Source organism: Schistocerca americana, chromosome 2 (assembly GCF_021461395.2).
Source record: "Schistocerca americana isolate TAMUIC-IGC-003095 chromosome 2, iqSchAmer2.1, whole genome shotgun sequence".
NCBI classification, from domain to species: domain Eukaryota; kingdom Metazoa; phylum Arthropoda; class Insecta; order Orthoptera; family Acrididae; genus Schistocerca; species Schistocerca americana.
The window spans coordinates 295346284-295369360 of NC_060120.1; the positions used below are offsets into that span (position 1 = coordinate 295346284).

At 42.2% G+C, this 23077-nt stretch overlaps 1 protein-coding gene across 1 annotated transcript in view; it reads left to right on the plus strand.

Annotated features, from left to right (window-relative positions):
* The first annotated feature begins 10279 nt into the window (after window positions 1-10279).
* The window catches only part of LOC124595430 (sodium-independent sulfate anion transporter-like), a 100552-nt gene continuing 87754 nt past the window's right edge, over window positions 10280-23077 (plus strand). Inside the window, exon 1 of the mRNA XM_047134168.1 lies at window positions 10280-10383. The gene's annotated coding sequence lies outside the window, so the exon portion shown is untranslated. The remainder of the gene's footprint in view (window positions 10384-23077) is intronic.

Genomic DNA, 23077 nt, shown 5'->3' on the forward strand with positions numbered 1-23077 from the left:
CGTGTAAGTCATTTTCAGCCAGGTGTCCGGATACTTTTGTGTACATAGTGTATATACCGTAGTTTTTCCGTGAGCCTTTGAAATGTGGGAGGTTTGATAGGAACACCCTGTATTAAGGTGCAAGTTGGTCTCAATATTTGTTTCAGTCTGTAATTTAGCCCAACTTTACAGAACCTAATATGAACTGAACCCCAACTGATCTGAATGCAGTTTGACTTTGTATTTAACGCGCAACAGAAGTAAAACAATTATCTGGCCCTAATTAAAATTTCCACTTGCCTGTCGTCTTGACAACACTGTTGCAGATTTCTCGAAAGCACAACAACAGACAGCAAGCAGGCAGCTGCTAAGCTAGATTCCTGTTTTTAAATACATAGTCAAAAATGGCTCTGAGCACTATGGGACTTAACATCTACGGTCATCAGTCCCCTAGAACTTAGAATTACTTAAACCTAACTAACCTAAGGACATCCCACAACACCCAGTCATCACGAGGCAGAGAAAATCCCTGACCCCGCCGGGAATCGAACCCGGGAACCCGGGCGCGGGAAGCGAGAACGCTACCGCATGACCACGAGCTTCAGACAAATACATAGTCAAACTGTTCCACGTGGTAATGCGTAATGATAAACTGTAGGGTGAGGAGAGTAACTGTTCTTATGATATGATGTGCCAAGACAACGATTTTAGAATGGAATATACCGGGTGATAAAAAAGTCAGTATAAATTTGAAAACTGAATAAATCACGGAATAATGTAGATAGAGAGGTACAAATTGACACACATGCTCGGAATGACACGGGGTTTTATTAGAGCCGAAAAAAAAATACAAAAGTTCAAAAAACGTCCGACAGATGGCACTTCATCTGATCAGAATACCAATAAGTAGCCTAACAAAGTAAGACAAAGCAAAGATGATGTTCTTTACAGGAAATGCTCAATATGTCCACTATCATTCCTCAACAATAGCTGTAGTCGAGGAATAATGTTGTGAACAGCACTGTAAAGCATGTCCGGAGTTGTGGTGAGGCATTGGCGTCGGATGTTGTCTTTCAGCATCCCTAGAGATGTCGGTCGATCGCGATACATTTGTGACTTTTGTGACTTCAGGTAACCCCAAAGCCAATAATCGCACGGACTGAGGTCTGCGGACCTGGGAGGCCAAGCATGACGAAAGTGGTGGCTGAGCACACGATCATCACCAAACGACGCGCGCAAGAGATCTTTCACGCGTCTAGCAATATGGGGTGGAGCGCCATCCTGCATAAACATCGTAACATCGTACGTTCCAGCAGGTGTTTATCAGCCAGGCTGGGGATGATGCGATTCTGTAACATATCGGCGTACCTCTCACCCGTCACTGTAGCTGTCCAGTACCATCTGTCGGTCATTTTGCGAACGTTGTTTTTTTGGTTCTAATAAACCCCATGTCATTTCAAGCAAGTGTGTCAATTTTTACCTCTCTATCTACATTATTCCGTGGTTTATTAAGTTTCAAATTTATACTGACCTTTTGATCACCCGGTATATACGAAAAAGCTGAGTAATATTTCGCGTGATCATTACACATAACATTGGTCGGAACAATACTACGCTTGACAAAGTGAACAATGCTTTAAAAATGGTACAAAGTTAACAAAGAATTTTTAAAAATGAAATAGCTTAATAAATTAATATGCAAATCCATAACTCAGCGAAGTAGGATGGTCTCTCTCTCTCAGCTCCGAGCAAGTTAACTAGCTGACAATAATCATTCCTAATGGCGCAGTGCTGCTGTCTTGCCTGAAACTACTTCTCTAAAAAAATAATGACATAATTCAAAATTTCTCTTCCTTTCACCATTCAATGAGTACATGATATTCGTCCAAGCTGACCTTTCTTCATCCAATCCAACAGATACAATCAAATCCCTACAACACTATTAAATACGTCTATCATCTATCACACTTCAACTAAGAATGTACCAGATTGCACAGAGGCAAAGACTGTGTCAACACAAGACCAAAGATTGTTTAACAGTAACGTAACTTGCTCTCTCTCTCTCTCTCTCTCTCTCTCTCTCTCTCTCTGACGTGCATATCGACGACATACAAAAATCAAAAGACATGACCACTTTACAAACGTACAGATTATCGATTGCGGATAGCGTCAGAAATCCACTCTCATCGAATGTGAACCCACTGCCTTAACCACTGCACCAAATCACTTAGTTTTTATTAATAGTCCAGATCGCTTGTTTTGTAATTTTATCGGCTGCCGGTTTCAGTCATAGCAACTAGGAAATTGTTAGGAAAAAAAGTCTACTATTAAAAAAGATACGTCATTTTATCTTCAACTGGGAGGCTTACTTGTTAGATCAAACAATGGACGACAATACATATAGTGCCAGTAGTACTAGTGTTTGTTTTCAATACAGTCCAGAGACAGGTAGTGCTATTTTCATTGTTTTCTACAAGAAGTGGCTAGCAATCACAGTTTAGTCAATAATCAGCCGCCTTTAGTGAATTAGCAGTCTAGTTAAAAGTTGATTAACTCTCTTCAGTAAATTGATTCCTTAGGATGGATAGGATGTGTGACTGCTGTGTACGGACAGGAGGAGCTGGCCACAGTTGTCGAACAGCTGAGCGTGTTGATGGTCGCGGTCAGCCGTCTTCAGGCTGCTGCCTCGGAGTGTAGCAGCAGTGGGGAGTCTGGTGCGTCGCAAGGTACACCCCAGGTGTTACACGCTTCACCCACGGTCCCTGCTGTCGAGACATCTTCGCGGGTACCGGGCGCGGTTGGGCCACCCTCTCCCCAAGGGGAGTGGCGGGTTCAGCGGCGTTCGCGGCGCACGAGGCGGAGGGTAAATGTGGAAGCTGGCCATGTGGCATCGCCCGCTCTGCCTGTGAGTGGACATGTGACTGCTCCTTCAGCATGGTCCGAGCAGGCACACGGGGGGAGGGGTTCATTAGTTATTGGGAGCTCCAATGTTAGGCGGGTGATGGAGCCCCTTAGGGAAATAGCGGAAAGGTCGGGGAAGAAGGCCAGTGTTCACTCTGTCTGCTTGCCGGGTGGTCTCATCCGAGATGTGGAGGAGGCCCTACCGGTGGCAATAGAGAGCACTGGGTGCACCCGACTGCAAATTGTTGCTCATATCGGCACCAATGACTCCTGCCGTCTGGGTTCAGAGGTCATCCTCAGTTCGTACAGGCGGTTGGCGGAATTGGTGAAGGCGGAAAGCCTCGCTCGCTGCTAACTATTTGTAGTATCGTTCCCAGAACCGATCGCGGTCCTCTGGTTTGGAGCCGAGTGGAAGGCTTAAACCACAGGCTCAGACGATTCTGCGGAGATATGGGGTGCAAATTTCTCGACCTCCGCTATCGGGTGGAGAAATGTAGGGTCCCCCTAAATAGGTCAGGCGTGCACTACACGCCGAAGCGGCTACAAGGGTAGCGGAGTACGTGTGGAGTGCACATGGGGGTTTTTTAGGTTAGAGAATTCCCTCCCTAGGCCAGACAAGACGCTTCCTGAGACGTGACAAGGTAGGAGTAGGCAAAATGCAACAGGGAATAACAATATTAACGTGCTAATAGTAAAATGCAGGAGCGTCTATAGAAAGGTCCCAGAACTGCTCTTATTAATAAACGGTCACAGCGCCCATACAGTACTAGGGACAGAAAGTTGGCTGAAACCAGACGTAAACAGTAATGAAACCCTAAACTCAGATTGGAATATATACCGCAGAGACATACTGGACAGTGAAGGGGGAGGCGTGTTTATAGCGATAAGAAGTGCAATAGTATCGAAGGAAATTGACGGAGATCCGAAATGTGAAATGATTTGGGTGAAGGTCACGGTTAAAGCAGGCTCAGACATGGTAATTAGATGTCTCTATAGGCCCCCTGGCTCAGCAGCTGTTGTGGCTGAGCACCTGAAGGATAATTTGGAAAATATTTCGAGTAGATTTCCCCACCATGTTAAAGTTCTGGGAGGAGATTTTAATTTGCCGGATATAGACTGGAAGACTCAAACGTTCATAACGGGTGGCAGGGACAAAGAATCCAGTGACATTTTTTTAAGTGCTTTATCTGAAAACTACCTTGAGCAGTTAAACAGAGAACCGACTCGTGGCAATAATATATTAGACCTTCTGGTGACAAACAGACCCGAACTATTTGAAACAGTTAACGCAGAACAGGGAATCAGCGATCATAAAGCGGTTACGGCATCGATGATTTCAACCGTAAATAGAAATATTAAAAAAGGTAGGTAGATTTTTCTGTTTAGCAAAAGTGACAAAAAACAGATTACAGAGTACCTGACGGCTCAACACAAAAGTTTTGTCTCAAGTACAGATAGTGTTGAGGATCAGTGGACAAAGTTCAAAACCATCGTACAATATGCGTTAGATGAGTATGTGTCAAGCAAGATCGTAAGAGATGGAAAAGAGCCACCGTGGTACAACAACCGAGTTAGAAAACTGCTGCGAAAGCAAAGGGAACTTCACAGCAAACACAAACATAGCCAAAGTCTTGAAGAGAAACAAAAATTACGTGAAGCGAAATGTAGTGTGAGGAGGGCTATGCGAGAGGCGTTCGATGAATTCGAAAGTAAAGTTCTATGTACTGACTTGACAGAAAATCCTAAGAAATTTTGGTCTTATGTCAAAGCGGTAGGTGGATCAAAACAAAATGTCCAGACACTCTCAAAATGGTACTGAAACAGAGGATGACAGACTAAAGGCCGAAATACTAAATGTCTTTTTCCAAAGCTGTTTCACAGAGGAAGACTGCACTGTAGTTCCTTCTCTAGATTGTCGCACAGATGACAAAATGGTAGATATCGAAATAGACGACAGAGGGATAGAGAAACAATTAAAATCGCTCAAAAGAGGAAAGGCCGCTGGACCTGATGGGATACCAGTTCGATTTTACACAGAGTACGGGAAGGAACTTGCCCCTCTTCTTGCAGCGGTGTACCGTAGGTCTCTAGAAGAGCGTAGCGCTCCAAAGGATTGGAAAAGGGGACAGGTCATCCCCGTTTTCAAGAAGGGACGTCGAAGAGATGTGCAGAACTATAGACCTATATCTCTAACGTCGATCAGTTGTAGAGTTTTGGAACACGTATTATGTTCGAGCATAATGACTTTTCTGGAGACTAGAAATCTACTCTGTAGGAATCAGCATGGGTTTCGAAAAAGACGGTCGTGTGAAACCCAGCTCGCGCTATTCGTCCACGAGACCCAGAGGGCCATAGACACGGATTCACAGGTAGACGGCGTGTTTCTTGACTTCCGCAAGGCGTTCGATACAGTTCCCCACAGTCGTTTAATAAACAAAGTAAGAGCATATGGACTATCAGACCAATTGTGAGATTGGATTGAGGAGTTCCTAGATAACAGAACGCAGCATGTCATTCTCAATGGAGAGAAGTCTTCCGAAGTAAGAGTGATTTCAGGTGTGCAGCAGGGGAGTATCATAGGACCGTTGCTATTCACAATATATATAAATGACCTGGTGGATGACATCGGAAGTTCACTGAGGCTTTTTGCAGATGATGCTGTGGTGTATCGAGAGGTTGTAACAATGGAAAATTGTACTGAAATGTAGGAGGATCTGCAGCGAATTGACGCATGGTGCAGGGAATGGCAATTGAATCTCAATGTAGACATGTGTAATGTGCTGCGAATACACAGAAAGATAGATCCCTTATCATTTAGCTACAAAATAGCAGGTCAGCAACTGGAAGCAATTAATTCCATAAATTATCTGGGAGTACGCATTAGGAGTGATTTAAAATGGAATGATCATATAAAGTTGATCGTCAGTAAAGCAGATGCCAGACTGAGATTCATTGGAAGAATCCTAAGGAAATGCAATCCGAAAACAAAGGAAGTAGGTTACAGTACGCTTGTTCGCCCACTGCTTGAATACTGCTCAGCAGTGTGGGTTCCGTACCAGATAGGGTTGATAGAAGAGAGAGAGAAGATCCAACGGAGAGCAGCGCGCTTCGTTACAGGATCATTTAGTAATCGCGAAAGCGTTACGGAGATGATAGATGAACTCCAGTGGAAGACTCTGCAGGAGAGACGCTCAGTAGCTCGGTACGGGCTTTTGTTAAAGTTTCGAGAACATACTTTCTCCGAAGAGTCAAGCAGTATATTGTTCCCTCCTACGTATATCTCGCGAAGAGACCATGAGGATAAAATCAGAGTGATTAAAGCCCACACAGAAGCATACCGACAATCCTTCTTTCCGCGAACAATACGAGACTGGAATAGAAGGGAGAACCGATAGAGGTACTCAGGGTACCCTCCGCCACACACCGTCAGGTGGCTTGCGGAGTATTGGATGTAGATGTAGATCTCTTCCTTCCACCGCGTGATACGAGTGCCCTTCAGTTTGCATGAGTTTTGAACCGTTCTGCTCAAGGTTATTCCCTGCCCATCCACGTCAATAAACCGCAGGGTACGTGCGTTTAGCATCGCTCTACGGCGATAATGCATCGTGGTCATATTTCAGAAGCGACACAGTTTCATTCATTGTTATTGGCAGCAACATCTATTTAAGCCTTGAAACATAAAAATTTTCCCCTCTAAGCTTACCAACCGGTCTTTTAAGGAACCCAGTTCCCAAATACCACGAACCGGACTCGTAAAACTAACAGATAAATTTTAAAGCGTATGTATTCGGTACAGTAGAGTCATTGCTAACCTTGTCTGACCAGAGACATATTGTTACCACTGGGCTGTAATTATCTGGTGGAGAGAAGACATTATACACGTCACATTTGATTTTATCATGCTGAAGGTTGTATCTGTATACGTGGAAGAGATGTGGTGACAGCGGAAGATTTTATAGAGATTAAATGATAGTAAGATAGAGGTTTCGAAATCGCATTTTGACGGGAAACTATTTCCAGCGGTAGATATGAATTCTGATCACTGTTTATTGGTTATGAACTATGGACTAAAACTGAACAACTTGCACAAAGGCAGGAATTTAAGGAAATGGGATCTGGATAAGTTAAAAGAACCAGAAACTGTAGAGAGTTTCAAAGGAAGCATGAGGCAACAACTGACTAAAGCAGCGAAAGGAATACCACAATAGAAACATGGGTAGCTTTGAGAGATGAAACAATCGAGGCAGCAGACGATAAAAAAAGGTGAAAAGACAAGGCGTAGTAGAAATCCTACATGAGAGTTTGACTTCAATTGGAGAAAGAAGAAAATATGCAAATGGAGCAAAAAGACAGGCAAATGGGAATATAGAAGTGTAAAAAATAGATTGACAGAAACTGCAAAATGGCAAAGCAGGAATGATTAGAGGAGAAAATCAACGTCGTAGTAGCATGCATGACTATGGAAAAGACCGATGTCACGCATAGTAAAAATAAAAGAAGACTTTTGGAGGGAACAGAAGCACCTGTACGGATAGTAAGAGCTCAGATAATAAAATGGTTCAAATGGCTCTGAGCACTATGGGACTCAACTGCTGTGGTCATCAGTCCCATAGAACTTAGAACTACTTAAACCTAACTAACCTAAGGACATCACACACATCCATGCCCGAGGCAGGATTCGAACCTGCGACCGTAGCAGTCTCACGGTTCCGGACTGCGCGCCTAGAACAGCGAGACCACTAGCCGTCAGCTCAGATAGTAAGCCAGTAGTAAGCAGACAGGGAAGGGTGCAAGGTGGAACGATATGTAGTAGGGGTAGACAAAGGAATGATACGAGATATGATCCTACGAGCAGATTTTGACGAAGCTCTAAAAAACCCAAGTCTAAACAAGGCGTCTGGAGTAGGCGACATTTGTTCAGAGTTAATGAGACCCTAGGGAGAATATATCAAGGCTAAACTAGTCTAGGTGGTTTCGAACACGTATGAGAAAAGCGAAATATCCTCAGACTTCAAGAAGAATGTAAAAATTCCAATTCCAAAGAAGCAAATAGCCGCCACCTGTGAATATGGCCGAATTGTCTTTTTGATAAGTCATGGGTTCAAAATAGCAACTCGATTACAGAAGAATGGAAGAAGTGGAAGAAGTCGAGCTAGGGGAAGATCAGTTTGGATTCCGGAGAAATTAAGGACCGCACGAAGCAATTTTGACTCTGTAACCTGTGTTAGGAGATAGACTGAATAAAGTAAAACCTATATTTTCAGCAGTTGTAAATTTAGTGAAAGCTGTAGATAATGTTAATTGAAACACTCTTACACTTTTCAGTATTCTGAGGGTAGGAGGGTCAAAATGGATAGAGCGAAACGTTCTCCACGTCTTGTAGGGGAATCAGAATATTCTGATAAGAGTCGAAGGACTGGGAGGGAGGTAGTAACTGAGAAGAAAATTTTAGCCTCTGTTCGATGTTATTCAGTCTCTACATTGAGCAAGTAGTAAACGGAAACAAGGAGAAATTTGGAATGGGAACTTAAGTTCAGTGATAAAAAGCAAAAGTTTTCAGCTTTGCCGATGACAGAATACCAATGTCAGATATTGAAAAGGACTTTGAAGATCATTTTAGCAGAATGTATTAGGTTTTTCAATAAGTTTACCAAGCACAACACATAACAGAGATTTTAGTGCAAAAACGGTTCAAATGTCTCTGAGCACTATGGGACTTAACTTCTGAGGTCATCAGTCGCCTAGAACTTAGAACTACTTAAACCTAACTAACCTAAGGACATCACACAGATCCATAACCGAGGCAGGATTCGAACCTGCGACCGTAGCGGAAGTGCGGTTCCAGACTGACGCGCCTAGAACCGTTCGGCCACTCCGGCCGGCAGAGATTTTAGTCATACATAATATATTCTCCTTCATTATTAACAATAGTCTGCCAACACTGGGGTAACTTTCCGATTCCGCGACTGTAGAAGTCACGTGGTTTTGAGGCGAAGAACTCGTCATGCCATGTTAGGACTGAATTTCATTCGGAAAGGGAGTTCCTTGATGATTGTTCTATAGAGAGCGGAAAAGGCGAATTTCTGAGGGCGCAAGATCAGGTGAATAAGGTGGCTGTGGTATTACTTTCCAACCCAACTCCTGTATTGTGTTTTTAGTCTGTCTAGCAGAGTGTGGAAGGACATTTTTGTGGAGTAGCATCATTTCACACGGTCTTCCTGGTCGTTGTTCTCGGGCTGGTCTGTAAGACGTCTAACTTGTTGAAAATAAACGTCAGCGGTGATGGTTACACATTGGGGAAGCAAGTCGTAGTACACCACACCGTTACTGTTCCACCAGATGCATAGCATTATCTTCTGTGGATGCGCGTACGTCTTCATGCGGGTAGTTGCTGCTTTGTTCGGGCTCAACCTTTCCTTCCTTCTCATTATGTTAGCACAAAATTCAAATGGCTCCGAGCACTATGGGACTTAACTTCTAAGGTCATCAGTCCCCTAGAACTTAGAACTACTTAAACCTAACTAACCTAAGGACATCACACACATCCATGCCCGAGGCAGGATTCGAACCTGCGTCCGTAGCGGTCGCGCGGTTCCAGACTGTAGCTGTTAGCACAAAGGCACCATTTCTCATCACCAGTAGTGATATAGGATAGGAATGGTCAGTGCTGTTCACGAGCCAACTCATGACGAGCAAGCAGAGATGAACATATGGCCACCCGCGGATTTCTGTGAGATTGGCTCAGTGCATGCGGTGCTTATACCCCTATTTTTGAACCTTCCCCATTGCAAGCATGAATTGTAGAGACAGATCAAGGATTGAGCAGTTTCAGGTGAATGTATGTTGCAAGGAGAACTGCATAGAAAAGGTGTTCAATAAAAGTTTGTCTAAGATGGCTATCCAAGAAGAAGAAAACTATCGGAACTCAAAACGAAATGTATCCAGTAGGCACAGGATTGGAACTGGATGATATACAGCTTGACGAAAGAAGAAGAAAAAAGTAAACAAGAAGAAGAAGGACAACAAGGAGGAGTTGGAAGACATGGGAAGGGAAGAAGAAATCTGGTAGGAAACTTTCTGATTGTCGTTCATACAGTATCAGAAGAAAATCCAGATTTGAGAATAAAACCACAATGTTATGCGACTATCGTTTGGGAAATCAGAATAATAAGGAAAATTGCGGTAGAACGATAATCCAGCAGGTAGAGATAATGTACGACAAACAACTCTCCTGATTAAACGCGAAGCTTTGAGGCTACTTACCACAGGGCCGTGGCGGTGGACTTTGCAACCGATGACCGGGACTGGAGGTAATGCCTGGGAGCGCCGCTGCTTCGTCAGCCGTAGGCGGCTCGCATTATAAAGTGGCGGCACCGGGGCAGCTGCGCCTCACACGGGACAGGGACCCCAACCCGGCCACAGCCGGCCAACCCTCGCAGCAGCGCGGAAAAGCGTCAGCGCGCACCTAGCGTAGCACAGTGCACATCTGACGACACGGTCGAGGTCAGTAACGACGGAATTGTATCTGTTTCTTGTGCCTTGAACAAAAACTATTTTTGTTTTTCTCTCCCAACCATTTTAATACTGTTTTTATTTTGTTTATTTTTTTAATTTATTGATTTTTGAGTGTGCTTTTTAGATTACCCTCTTCTTTGGATTACTTTTCTCAGTTACGTTACCTTGTGACAGCGTAATGCCCCGTTAGTTTCAGTAAGGTTTTAGCATAGCTAACGTTGGCCTTCGTATAAACACGTTGTTGTTTCCTCCACGGGTAACTGCTGTTATATTATTCACTATTCTTCACCGTCAGTATGAATTAGAACCGCGTTAACTTGGTCCATATTTGGTATTTCGGTTTTGGGACACAACTGAACGTAAAGAATTGGTTTTTCGTTGTACTCCACGAGGAAAGAAAGACACTTTTGAAAGAAATCAAAAATGGTGTCAAAAATTATTAGAGAGTAATCTGCAAAACGAAATTAGTCGAATACATTAACAGATAGTATTAATAAACCGTTTGATGAAAATCCCTTTAAAATGGCACTGCAGATTTCCTTCCTCGTTCTTCTCCAAGCTTGTGTTCCGTCCGTAATGACATCGTTGACGTAACATTAAATATTAATCGTCCTCCGTCAGACACAACCAATATATATAAAGTAGCTTACGCTAGGCGATGAAAACGTCCACATGAAATGATAGTCGGAATTTCTTCAGCCATGCAGCTCAGTGTCTATTCCCTGTCTTCCAAGTTCACTGCAGGCGCTACAAAAACGTTTGGTGCAATAGTCTGACGTCTGTTAATGCCTTTAAGGCTCGCTCCTTGCCTCTTTGTAACTCACCACTAATTTCTCTTAGTGTCACAAACACTGCTTGCTTCGAGATTTATAATTACCATCTTGCGATTTGATGTGATTATTTACGTTTCCCCGTGGGTATGTTCATTGCATGACTCTCGAGTCTATCGCTAGTCCACGTTGTGTATTTCAATGTTTCCTACAACTGGGGTAACTGTTCGACATCGTACCATATTCTACTTTCCAACAGTAACACGCACGCAGCACGTGACGATGTACTGCAGCTGACTCGAGCGTGGTCCGCCGGCAGACGCGAGAGCCATGTATCTTGCGATCTCATTTGGAGAGGGGAACAAATATGGTAACCAATATTCAAAGAAAGGAAGCATCATTACGCTAAAATGAATTATAAAAAGAAGGAACAGCAGTCTATAAAGTCGAAAATAGTTGTGGTATTGCAAAAAATGGTTCAAATGGCTCTGAGAACTATGGGACTTAACTGCTGAGGTCATCAGTCCCCTACAACTTAGAACTACTTAAACCTAACTAACCTAAGGACATCACACACATCCATGCCCGAGGCAGGATTCGAGCCTGTGACCGTAGCGGTCGCGCGGTTCCACACTGTAGTGCCTAGAACCGCTCGGCCACTCCGGCCGGCTCTGGTATTGCGCGTCATTCCTTTGTATTCCCTCACAAAGTCAGTCATTGTAACATACTTCAGAAAATCAGGTACTCATTGTAATAAGTACTTAATTGCAAATAAAGGTATCGGGAATGTCACTGTAGATAGTCGTACAAAATCTGATCAGAGATGGCTGTTCTGTTTATAGTGTAGAGTGAGAATAATATAACGTAGGGAAATTGAAACATCTAGACTTCCTACAAACGGAGCAAAACAGCTGAAAAATTCTTCTAGTTAACTCTAAGAAATTCAGAGACGACGAAAATAATCTTGTAATACGGCAATGGTTTTTGTACGGGTATCACGCGCCTGTATTATTACTTTACACTTTACTAACACTGAGCTGACGATGATACAAATACTGTTTCTGAGAATATGGATCACAACATTCTATACAGTGTTAGCGGCAACTGAAGAGCACTTGCCGCTTTTCCCAAGCGTTAACGGACAGACAATCATCTACATTTATCCTCACCTTACTGAATGTAGCGGAGAGTACGTCAGGCACCACTGCGTTTCTTCTTTCGCCTTCTATTATAAACTGGAGCGCGGTAGAACGACTGTCGGTAAAATGCAGTACGAGATCGAATATCTGTGATTTACGTGTCATAGTCGATACGTGAAATGTATGTGGGACGAAGTAAGACGCTGAAGGATTCTGCTTGGAACACATGTTCATGGAATTTCCCCGTGATGCACAATGTCTCTTTTGTAGCGTCTGCTACTGTAGTTTGATGAACGTCTATTAATTCCACCTGCTGAAGATTCCAGACTGACGAGCAGCATTCGCGAATCTGCTGAACTATAGTTTTGTAAACTTCTAATTATGATTCCTTTGAATCTTCCAACGAATTTCGGTCTTGTATCACCTGTTCCTACAACTTTCACATGCGCATTACGCTTCAAGCCTCTTCAGACCATTCTTCAACACGTTTTATGGCCAGTTTTGTTTCCAATGACTGAGTGCTATTCTTGTATTCGAACATTAACGGGTTTTCTCACCTCTTTGCGTGCAACATGTAGCATTTGTTTACGTTGATTGTCGGCTGGTAATACCGTAGCAATCATCGACCCTCTGCAGGCCTTCCGACTTTTCACTACAATTTTCTAGTATAAGGAAAGTCTCACAAAGGTGCCGACCTTACCCGCTATATCGTTTGTGCAGGATGTAACAAAAACGATGCGGACCTACTTAGAGGCATTGTAGACGATGTTTTGATAAAAAAATAAGACTAGGTAGCCGTGTCTGGAAACATCCAACAGCGTTAAGGAACGTCGGAATTATAGGGACCAAAGACTGCTAATGGGCCAATCCTTCGGCAGCAGACGTGAGTTTTTACGCAGACAGACCGCTAGAGAAACTTCTCGAAATGGGCCAGACAAAATTTAGGTCGTTAGATGGTGTCGGATACGTCCGCACCCGCCAAACACTGTATATTACGCAAAGGGCTAGGGCCCCAGCGTACACACGGAAGGTTGCTGCCGAGTGGGTAGCCTAGCGGCAGGCGCTGTCCCCTGCAGCTTTGTTTTGCTACACCCAGTGTACGTCAACAATAACGGCTTACTTTCACTTACGATGACTCCTCTCCATTAAGAACCACGGGCTGAGTTTTGTCTTCGATATAGTCCCAGTACAGTCACAAAGCTGTCCTAAAATTCTGCAAACTCGTATTCTGTTCACCAGGTGACAGTGCGGAACTGTATCGAATAGCTTCCGGAAGGAAGAAAAACGACGTTAACCTAGACGCTGCTGTTTACTGCCTTTTGGATCACATTTACGAACAGAGAAAGCTAGACTTCACTAGATCGCTGTTTACTGTGGTTTCGATCTTGAAAGAAGTCCATAATACGCGAACATAAAACGCTGTTTACACTGGTTTCGATCTTGAAAGAAGTCCATAATACGCGAACATAAAACGTATTCCATAATTTTACAATGGACTGACGTAAGGAATATAAACCTATAGTTATGCCTCAGTGCAAGAACTCTTGAAAATTGAAATAATATGCGCATTTTGCCCACATTAACTTAGAAAGCTTCTTAGTGCCATTGCTGTTGGTAGGGGAGCGAAATGATTCATACAATCTGAATAGGATCACGGCGGTCCTGTTGCCTTTTCGCAGTTGAGTTACTTTAGTTGATTTTATGTACCACAATCTGTTACTTGTCATTTTATAATTTGTATGGAGATATTCTGCAGTGAAACATTCTCAAAAGACTGAATTCGTATTCTGGCCCTATCAGTGGTCTCCTCCCATTCACTGTCACTATGAAAACTAAGTGATTGTATAGAAAACTTTCATTCATCTTCAGTCACATAGGTTATTTGTCAGACATAATTTTAAATAATTTGAAGCATAAGATTACTCTGGATTTCTTCTCATCCTACAAGCCATCTGTAAAGGGAATGTCCGCAGCTCGTGGTCGTGGGGTAGCGTTCTCGCTTCCCGCGCCCGGGTTCCCGGGTTCGATTCCCGGCGGGCTCAGCGATTTTCTCTGCCTCGTGATGACTGGGTGTTGTGTGATGTCCCTAAGTTAGTTAGGCTTAAGTAGTTCTACGTTCTAGGGGGCTGATGACCATAGCTGTTAAGTCCCATAGTGCTCAGAGCCATTTGAACCATTTTTTTGTAAAAGGGAATACTCCCCAAATTATTGTACATGATGATACTTTATAGCGTTCACTGTTGTTCAGCTCTTGCGAAAACCGTTCGTTTGAAATAAAAGTAAATGGTTCTGCTGAAGGGTAGCATTTTTAAAAACAGATTGCAAGTTTTCACACCTGTCAATACCATTTCTGCGGTAAATTAAATATGCATTCAGAATTTTAGAATCGTACCTTTTCCTGGTTTTCTTCCACGACAGCGTTCAGTCTTTGGGCAGCATTCGCAAAATTATCTCAAGGCATGTGCTGGGTACTGCAAGGGTTCTCAGGACTTGATAGAGAATCGAAAGAAACATCTACAGCTAACTGCGTAACATTGCTGATTCTGGAATGATTTCGTACTAAGGAGAGGCATAAGTAATGTAATACTAGTGTTATTTGTTTCCAGTGCAATCCTTTGTCACATTCGTATATACTGTTTCCTGTTTTTATTAGACGACTTTTTTCAGTCTGGCTTCACCTTTGGTCTACGCAAATCTAGTTAATTATGATGATTTTTAGAAGAACGATGCCACCAAATCACGAAAGGTCTCTTTACTCATAGCCATAAGGTCGTGACGTAGGAAAGGATATTTATATAAAATGATTATTACGAAATACTTGCTCACGAAATGGCAAATAAAGATTCTCATAGTAAAGGAATAAACTTCAATCGGGGGACAAATACTGATTGTTTCTCCATTTCCCCCAGTTATACTTCTATTACTTTTGTCGTTTGTCGAATTAAAGAGAACGGTATATAGTTCTGGACTGAATTTACCGACAAGGAAGATTCCCATCTATTGTGAGTGAAAATACAGCTAATTTTCGACATTTGTATTTCAGCTTGACAGTCTTTCCAGTTGGTTCTGGTTGCAAAGTAGTGCCATGCCTGTCCAGTTCACTTCAAACAAAAAATGTAACTGAGTTAGTCCAAATGGCTCTGAGCACTATGGGACTTAACTTCTGAGGTCATCAGTCCCCTAGAACTTAGAACTACTTAAACCTAACTAACCTAAGGACATCACACACATCCATGCCCGAGGCAGGATTCGAATCTGCGATCGTAGCAGTCGCGCGGACTGAAGCGCCTAGAACCGCTCGGCCACCACGGCCGGCAACTGAGTTAGTATTCGTCTCGATTTCTAAATAACATCTCTGGAAATTTTTGAAGCGCTCGCGCGCACGCGCGCTTGTGTGTGTGTGTGTGTGTGTGTGTGTGTGAGAGAGAGAGAGAGAGAGAGAGAGAGAGAGAGAGAGAGAGAGAGAGAGGCTACAGCACTACGAACTGTAATATCAATGGATTTAGACCTTTATCGGCAATGAGAAACGCTACTATTTGCACAATCAAAAATGCATATTGCCAAAATTTAATCAAGCATTGTTTTAGAATATGAACCTTGCAGAAAAATCAAAGGTGATGTATATGTTACGGGTGTAATCGTTTCACCTTCTCCCTTGTACTATGTTCTCTTTTGAGCTGGGTGAATATGTGATCTGAGGAAATTTAAAATATCGTTTTGTGAAGTCGGTCACTGTTACTGTGAATGGACGCTTACAAAGCGATGCTAAGGAATCCATGCGAACTTTTTGAAGCTACTCGACAGTCTCTATCTACGCCACCAAACAACTGTTTCGTTTATTTCAGTAATTACTGAGTTTTCTGTAGATCTCATGATGCGTAGCAACAGTTTTGCTATATCTTTTCTGTCACTATTTCTACATCTTTATCAGTATTAGCTAGGTAACTGATTGGAGCATATGGTTCTACATAAAATTTTTAAAACGAACTGTACAGGATTCAAACAAGTTATTATTATTTCTTAACGTACCCATTATATGCCATTATATTCAACCTGGAATCTCATAGACTGGAGTATAATTGTCTTCAGTGACGGTCCGGCTTCGAACTGAGCCCCGATGACCGGCTAAGATCTGTCTGGAGACGTCCTGGACAGCAGACTGTCGCCCACCATACGGCCCGACAGCCTGGACTGATGGCCTGGGGTGTCACTTTATTTCCTAGCAGGTCCCCTTCGGTTGTCGTCCGCGTCACCCTTGCTGCAGAGCGGTACGTCAACGACGTTCTACGCGCTGTTTTGTCGCCCTTCATGGCAAGACATCCTGGGCTTATATTTCAACACAATACCCGCCCGCATCCACCACAGTTTCTACTGCATTTCTTCGTGTTTCTCAAAAACTACCTTGGCCATAAGGCAGATGGATCTCTTCCCAATCGAGAATGTTTACAGCATTATGGGCAGCGCCCGGCAATCCGTTTAGGTATTTTGACAATCTAACGCGCTAATTGGACAGAATTTGGCGCGGTGTTCATCAGGAGAACATCAAACTTCACCAGTCAATTTAATGCCGAATAACTGAGTATATCGGCCGGAGGTTGACCAACACGTTATTGACTTGCTCAGTTGGCAAAACTCTTTTCTTGAATAAACCATCTAATTTTTCCCAGACTGTAATCATTGGTTTGCCTGTGCATGTACATCACCACTACCGATTTCCATCCCATTCGGATAATTTCTTTGTGGTGCGTCTTCTTATTTTTATTTTATTTTATTTTTTCATACAGCTGAGAAAACTGCCTCTCTGTGCATCATTAATTCGAATTATGGGATTTTGGCTGTTGTTCAATCTGCCTTTTAACACTGTATACGCAGACTTCTGAACAGTGACACAAAATTTATTTAACCTGCAACATTCCTGAGTCACGTCCAGCAGATCTTTGTCTTTCGTTTCTCATTGGAGTCTGCTGTTACCTTTGGCTAATTGCAGGAAGTCACCAGCACAGGCAGTTTTTCTCAGAGCTCCAGGTTTTTATTATAGGGTGTTCAAAAGAGGTTTGAGGCTAATGTCCCAGAACAAGAACTGATCCCTGAAGGTAGTGTTTGATGATTGATTTCTTTGTAAGGACTTGGAAAATTTACCTCTCTATGCGCACAGTAGTTTAGAAACCTTCTGTAAAGTTTGCATGTCCAGTTACAGTATTTCAGCCACGCAAGTAAAGAGGTGAATCAAAGATTGTTGAAAGCTTTAGATATATTAATAACAACAGCTTATAAGCTAAATTACTGGAGGTAACTACAGTAAAAATACTTACTTTCACAATGATGGATTAAGGAACAGTTAACCTCTTTTAGACAACTTGCCACAAAGTAGCTTATCTGAATGCGCAAAACTTGTGTGGTAATGCAGGTGGCTTTCGTTTTTGGTCAGCTACTTGTTTACAGAAGATTAACGCAGCTTTGAAATATGAAGAATGTGTTTACTGATGATGCAACTGCGTTCCCCGTGCGCTTCTCAGGAGATGTGCGGAGACAATCTGTTCCGCTGGCGTAACGAGGGAAAGCAAGTACAAGCTGACGTAGACAGAGGTGGCTTACTAGAAGAGTTACTGACTGTCCATTCTCCCACAGCGCCTTGTCAACGTTCCGCAAATTTACGATCTTTTAAATCTTTCCGACAGAGGAATATCTGGTAGCCCCGTTTTGTACGAAACTTCTTTGTAAAACACAATAGAAAAAGCATCAGTGCTAATGATTGAAGAGAGAACAGGGAAAACAACATTTTGATGACTCATGCAAGTCCGCCATGCCAAATACTTTTTTCAGAAATGAAAAGTTAATTTAGTAAATCAATATAATAAAACCAGACCAAACTCAGTATACGGATTCTAGAGGAAATTAAAATGAGAAAATAGAAAGGAATGAATGCCAACGTAAATATTGCTCATTTCTTGAAAAACAGGTACAGTTCTGGTGCTTTGATAGCATACTTGTACCTCTACTGAACGAATGATGATAATTGTTACAAATGAAAGATTTTAGAAAGTGCTATGTACAGGTATCGCTAGTCTGCATTTGGTAGACTTATGCAGCTTTAAGAGATTCCGAGTTATCAGTCTTACGTTTCTCCGTACATTGAGGAACTCACTGAGAGTTACATATACAACTATTTTCTTTTTATGGTCAAATTCAGTAAGTGTTAAATACGGCATTACGTCTCTACAGTTCATCTAATTAGAGATGATGACTACAGAAACTATCCCACTTCGTAAACAAAAATCCCACTTGGTAAACATCATGAACCAGCTAATTCTTGATATCCAGTTCATTCGGACACTCTTCAGACGGTAATTACGAAAGTCTGAAAGTTAGATTCTAAAGCTATTTCTTAATAACATCTAATTCTTTTGTCACAAATATTCAACACATTATGTACTCCGCTAGAGAGTAAAATTATTTCATCTCAATTAAAGTATTTACAGACACGAATTCTGCCACACTGAAGCAATCATGTAGACATCACCCACTCACGACACATCGGAATATTGCAGATATTCGTATATGTATCGTAGATGTATCAAATTAATGTTTCATTAACAACAACCAAGCACGAAACTTCCTGCCCAAATTAAAATTATGTGTGGTACTGAGACTAAAACAAGGTACCTTTGCTTTTCGCCTACAAATGCTCTACCGACTGCACTATTCAGGCATGAACCACGCCCCCCCCCCCCTCACCCCTCACCACTCACCCCTATTCCCACACAGCTTTAGTTTCTGCAGTACATATTTCCCATTTTCCAAAGAGGTACTAATGGAAGGAAAGTTGTGAGGGAGAAGATGGCGTTGTGGGGAAGGGAGGGGGTCGTGGGTCGTGCTTAATAGCGCAGTCGGTAGATCATTTGTTGGTGAAAGGACAAAGGTTCCAGGTTTGAGTCCAGATACCATACACAGTTTTCATATGTCAGGATGTTTCAAATCAGTGCACTGCAGAATGAAAATGCATTCAACAATCTGAAAGGATATTTTTGATGCCAACTAATTATCTGCCTCTAGGTCGAAGTGGACGCTCTTATGTACTGATGTATTGAATGCGTTTTAATACTTCACTGAAGAGAAATAGTGCGTGCACTCAGTTAGAGATTATGTCATGGCGATACATCTACTTTTGCACCTCATGCGCTTGTCTGTCTGTGTGTGTGTGTGTGTGTGTGTGTGTGTGTGTGTGTGTGTGTGTGAGAGAGAGAGAGAGAGAGAGTGCATGTGTAAACAGAATAGTTTTTAAGTTTCACCTGCCGCTACCTGTCCAAGTTATAAAACTTTTAAGTGTGAATTCCACGCAGTTCATTTTAGTTCACCTGTTTGGGATGGACATTTTAGAGCCACCCACTTCACTATATTAACGAACTGTTTCAGCTGCTTGAGGTGGAAAAAGTATAGAGCTACCTGCTTCAGCGTATAAATTAGGGCTACTGTTGGGGTGGAATTTCACTAGTAACAGTAAAAGTTCAGTGTGAGAGATACTGTAATTCTGGAATATCTGTAATCAGTACTGCGATGTAACGTAGAAATTTTCACCCGGTACTGTTAGTGATGTACGAATATTCATTCAGTACTGCATTGTAAAGAAAAAAAATTTTCAATCAGTGTTATTATTTGCATAACCAAGAACTGTGAATATGTGTGTAAAAAATATCAAACAGAAACATGAAGTGTGAATTTAAAAGCAGTATTAATTCGTGTATTGTAAAAACAACAAGATTTTTGAATATACAGCAGCATTACTAATTTGAATATTTATGTCCGAAAAAAAAAATTGTTATTCGCTACGAAAAGTATTTGTTTTTATTTCACAAATCCCTACCCTCACAACTGTGTATGAAAGCTGTTCAAGACACACGAGATATTAATTTGAAGCATGAGAGAGAGATAAGGTTTAAGGTAGAGGAAAACCAAATGGTGACATGGGACTTTGCCTATCATGCTGCCCATATTGGGTTATGGAAGCAGGTAGCACTTGGCTGTGTCTGCTTCCAGAGACATGTAGCAAACATGTCTAAAATTACGTTGCCAGTGCTTGAGGCAAATCACAGGCATGGTATCTAGGCTAATCTACATGGATCAGAGTGAAATTAGTAAAGAATATACACACTTGTTATGAGGAAAAAATTCGTTTATTTTTCATCCAAATTGAAAGTAATTTTACATTTTCATAAGCAGACATAGAAACACTATTTTCACTCATCTTCTTGAGTCGATGGAGAGCAGGATACCTGTAGAGTTCCAGGTCTTGAATAGCACCAAACGTGAAGATTTGATGCATCCATATCTTCTCATCGTCCTTCAAGTAGATGATGGTATCCGTTTGGTCGAATAATTGAAGCGACGTCAAAATGTCTTTATGGGATATTCCATGATAATCCCAGTGAATTCCATGGTAGAAATGTGTTAACCACATTGCACTCTTCCATGTTTTAGCACACTTCACATCCTTCAAAGATCTCAGTGATACAGTGTTTGCTGAGAATGTCTCAATTATTCCAGCGTCTTCTGTGTATGCTGTGAATGCAATATTTTTAAATATGAACTGTCTACGCTCATCATCACAGAAACCCTGAGCGCCTGCAATGAAGTTCACGCCTTTTGATACCATAATGGAATGCGCTGGGTATGCCGCAGCACTTGTTCATTTATACAGCTCTCTACACAACACTAGTGAGTGGACAGTAGATAGTTAATCATATGGTCATGCAGAAGCAAAGCGCACGCTGCAGTGTGTTCTGGGAAATTTTCCAAAGATTCAAATTCAAGTTTACATCTGTACGTCCAGATTTAATTATCTTGTTCTGTTTTGAGCAGTCTATTACTATGAATCATTGAATTTCCATGGACTGAGTAAATATTCTCCTCCTTCTTCTTCAGCACTTTCATAGTAAGAAGCACAGAACCTCGCATACGTGTCTTATGCTAGGCTGTATACATTTGCATCCTATTGCAGAAGTAAATTGTCATATGGGTAGAATTCGGAATTCAGGTAGGTTCTGGCATTAATTAACATGAAACTGTCGAATGTAGTGGAATCATTTGCTGTATTCCCTTTTCTATCAGTCTGGAATGCAAGTTTGATGAATCTTGGCGTCCACAGCAGAGAGGAGGTTTTAATAGCCCATGTTTGTCTACTTGCAGTCGGTAACACAGGGTACTCGAAAACCTCCCAAAAGCGGAATGTTTGTGGCAGAATTCAAAACTTTTAAAAGCTTGAAACACTCCTCGTCTGATACACTGATGTGAGGCATTTTTCGTACTTTCTTCCTCCTTGTGATCATATTCTCCTCTTGAGCACCTTGAGTGTATGAGTTGTTATCCATTGCACTCCGTACCAGAATGAGTTCCTGTTTAGCACTCATAATAATCTACTTCATGCCCTCAAAGAAGCCCATAAGCATTTTTAGATGTATCCCAGCAGTTAATCGCTTGTCCTTTGCAACTGTTCTACCGATCGGATCATTTGCGAACCATACCGTATTTTCTAAACCATTCAGATCTGTGGGCGGTGCTGATACGTATGTTTTAAGGGTTGATATTATGCAGACACTGTGTGTATGATCTATCTCAGACCCATTTAGTTCTTAGGGTATCTCTTGAAACAGGAACGCTAAGGCGTTACTTGTAAGGTAGGATCCCACTATAGCGCTGTCGTCCGTTTCCTTGAATGATCCCTCTAAATATATAAAACTCTTGCATGGAAGCACCAGCGCGTCTTGGCGCTGGATGGCAATCCTAATTTCATCATTCTTGTTAAATGTGGTTGAGGCGTAAGGTTTATGCGTGAAGTATTCTTAATGTATAGTTCGCTCATCATACTCTACTGGACTGGTTATATTGAGTGAGGACGTCATTGCAAAGTTTCAAGCCAACTGTTCGCAAGTGTTATCACTTTGCGGTTTGGCGGCGAAGTGACATGCTGTGAATTGCGTGCACTGGTCTTATAACATACGCCCATCCTGCCTTACAAGGGGAGGCCGCCAATTGTGAAATTCAGATTCGATTCATACTGCGCATAATAAAAGCTCATAGCCAAAGGTGTAATGTGGCAAAGCACCAAGATGCACTTCTCAGCACTAATAATAATAAAAAAAAAGTTGCATGGGGCGAGATTCGATTCGGCGACCTTCGGATTACTAACCCGAGCGCTTTCCGCTGCGCCACGACGCTGTAGAAAATTGTTAATCGTAGAGAGCATTTCACCGCAACGGTTTCTTTTAACTGTCGATTTTCTCGACAACGGCTGAGAAGTGCATCTTGGTGCTTTGCCACATTACACCTCTGCCCATGAGCTTTTATTACGCGCAGTATGAATCGAATCTGAATTTCACAATTGGCGGCCTCCCCTTGTTAGATGATTTCCCCATCACGAAAGTCTACAAGTTGATTACTCTGGTCCACAATACGAAATTCCAAACAGTCCAATGTCTGAACTGTCACGGGAAGATATATTGGATTGGCAGGAGTCTCAACAATCTTATACTCCGTTGCAACTGAGGGGAAGAACCTTTAAATAGAGTAAATCAGACTGTCGTTGAGATAGCAGTTCGTTGCAATGTTACACTCATCTCGGATTGTGCTGATAGGCAATATGTCCACAGTCTGATGTGACTTGTAAAATTTGCTAGGATCCTGCTTCAAAACCTGCCTGTAGCAAACACTCACACATCTGCTACATTTCTTCCCATTTTTGTTTTAACAGGTAATGTGCGGGTAAATCTACAGTATGTA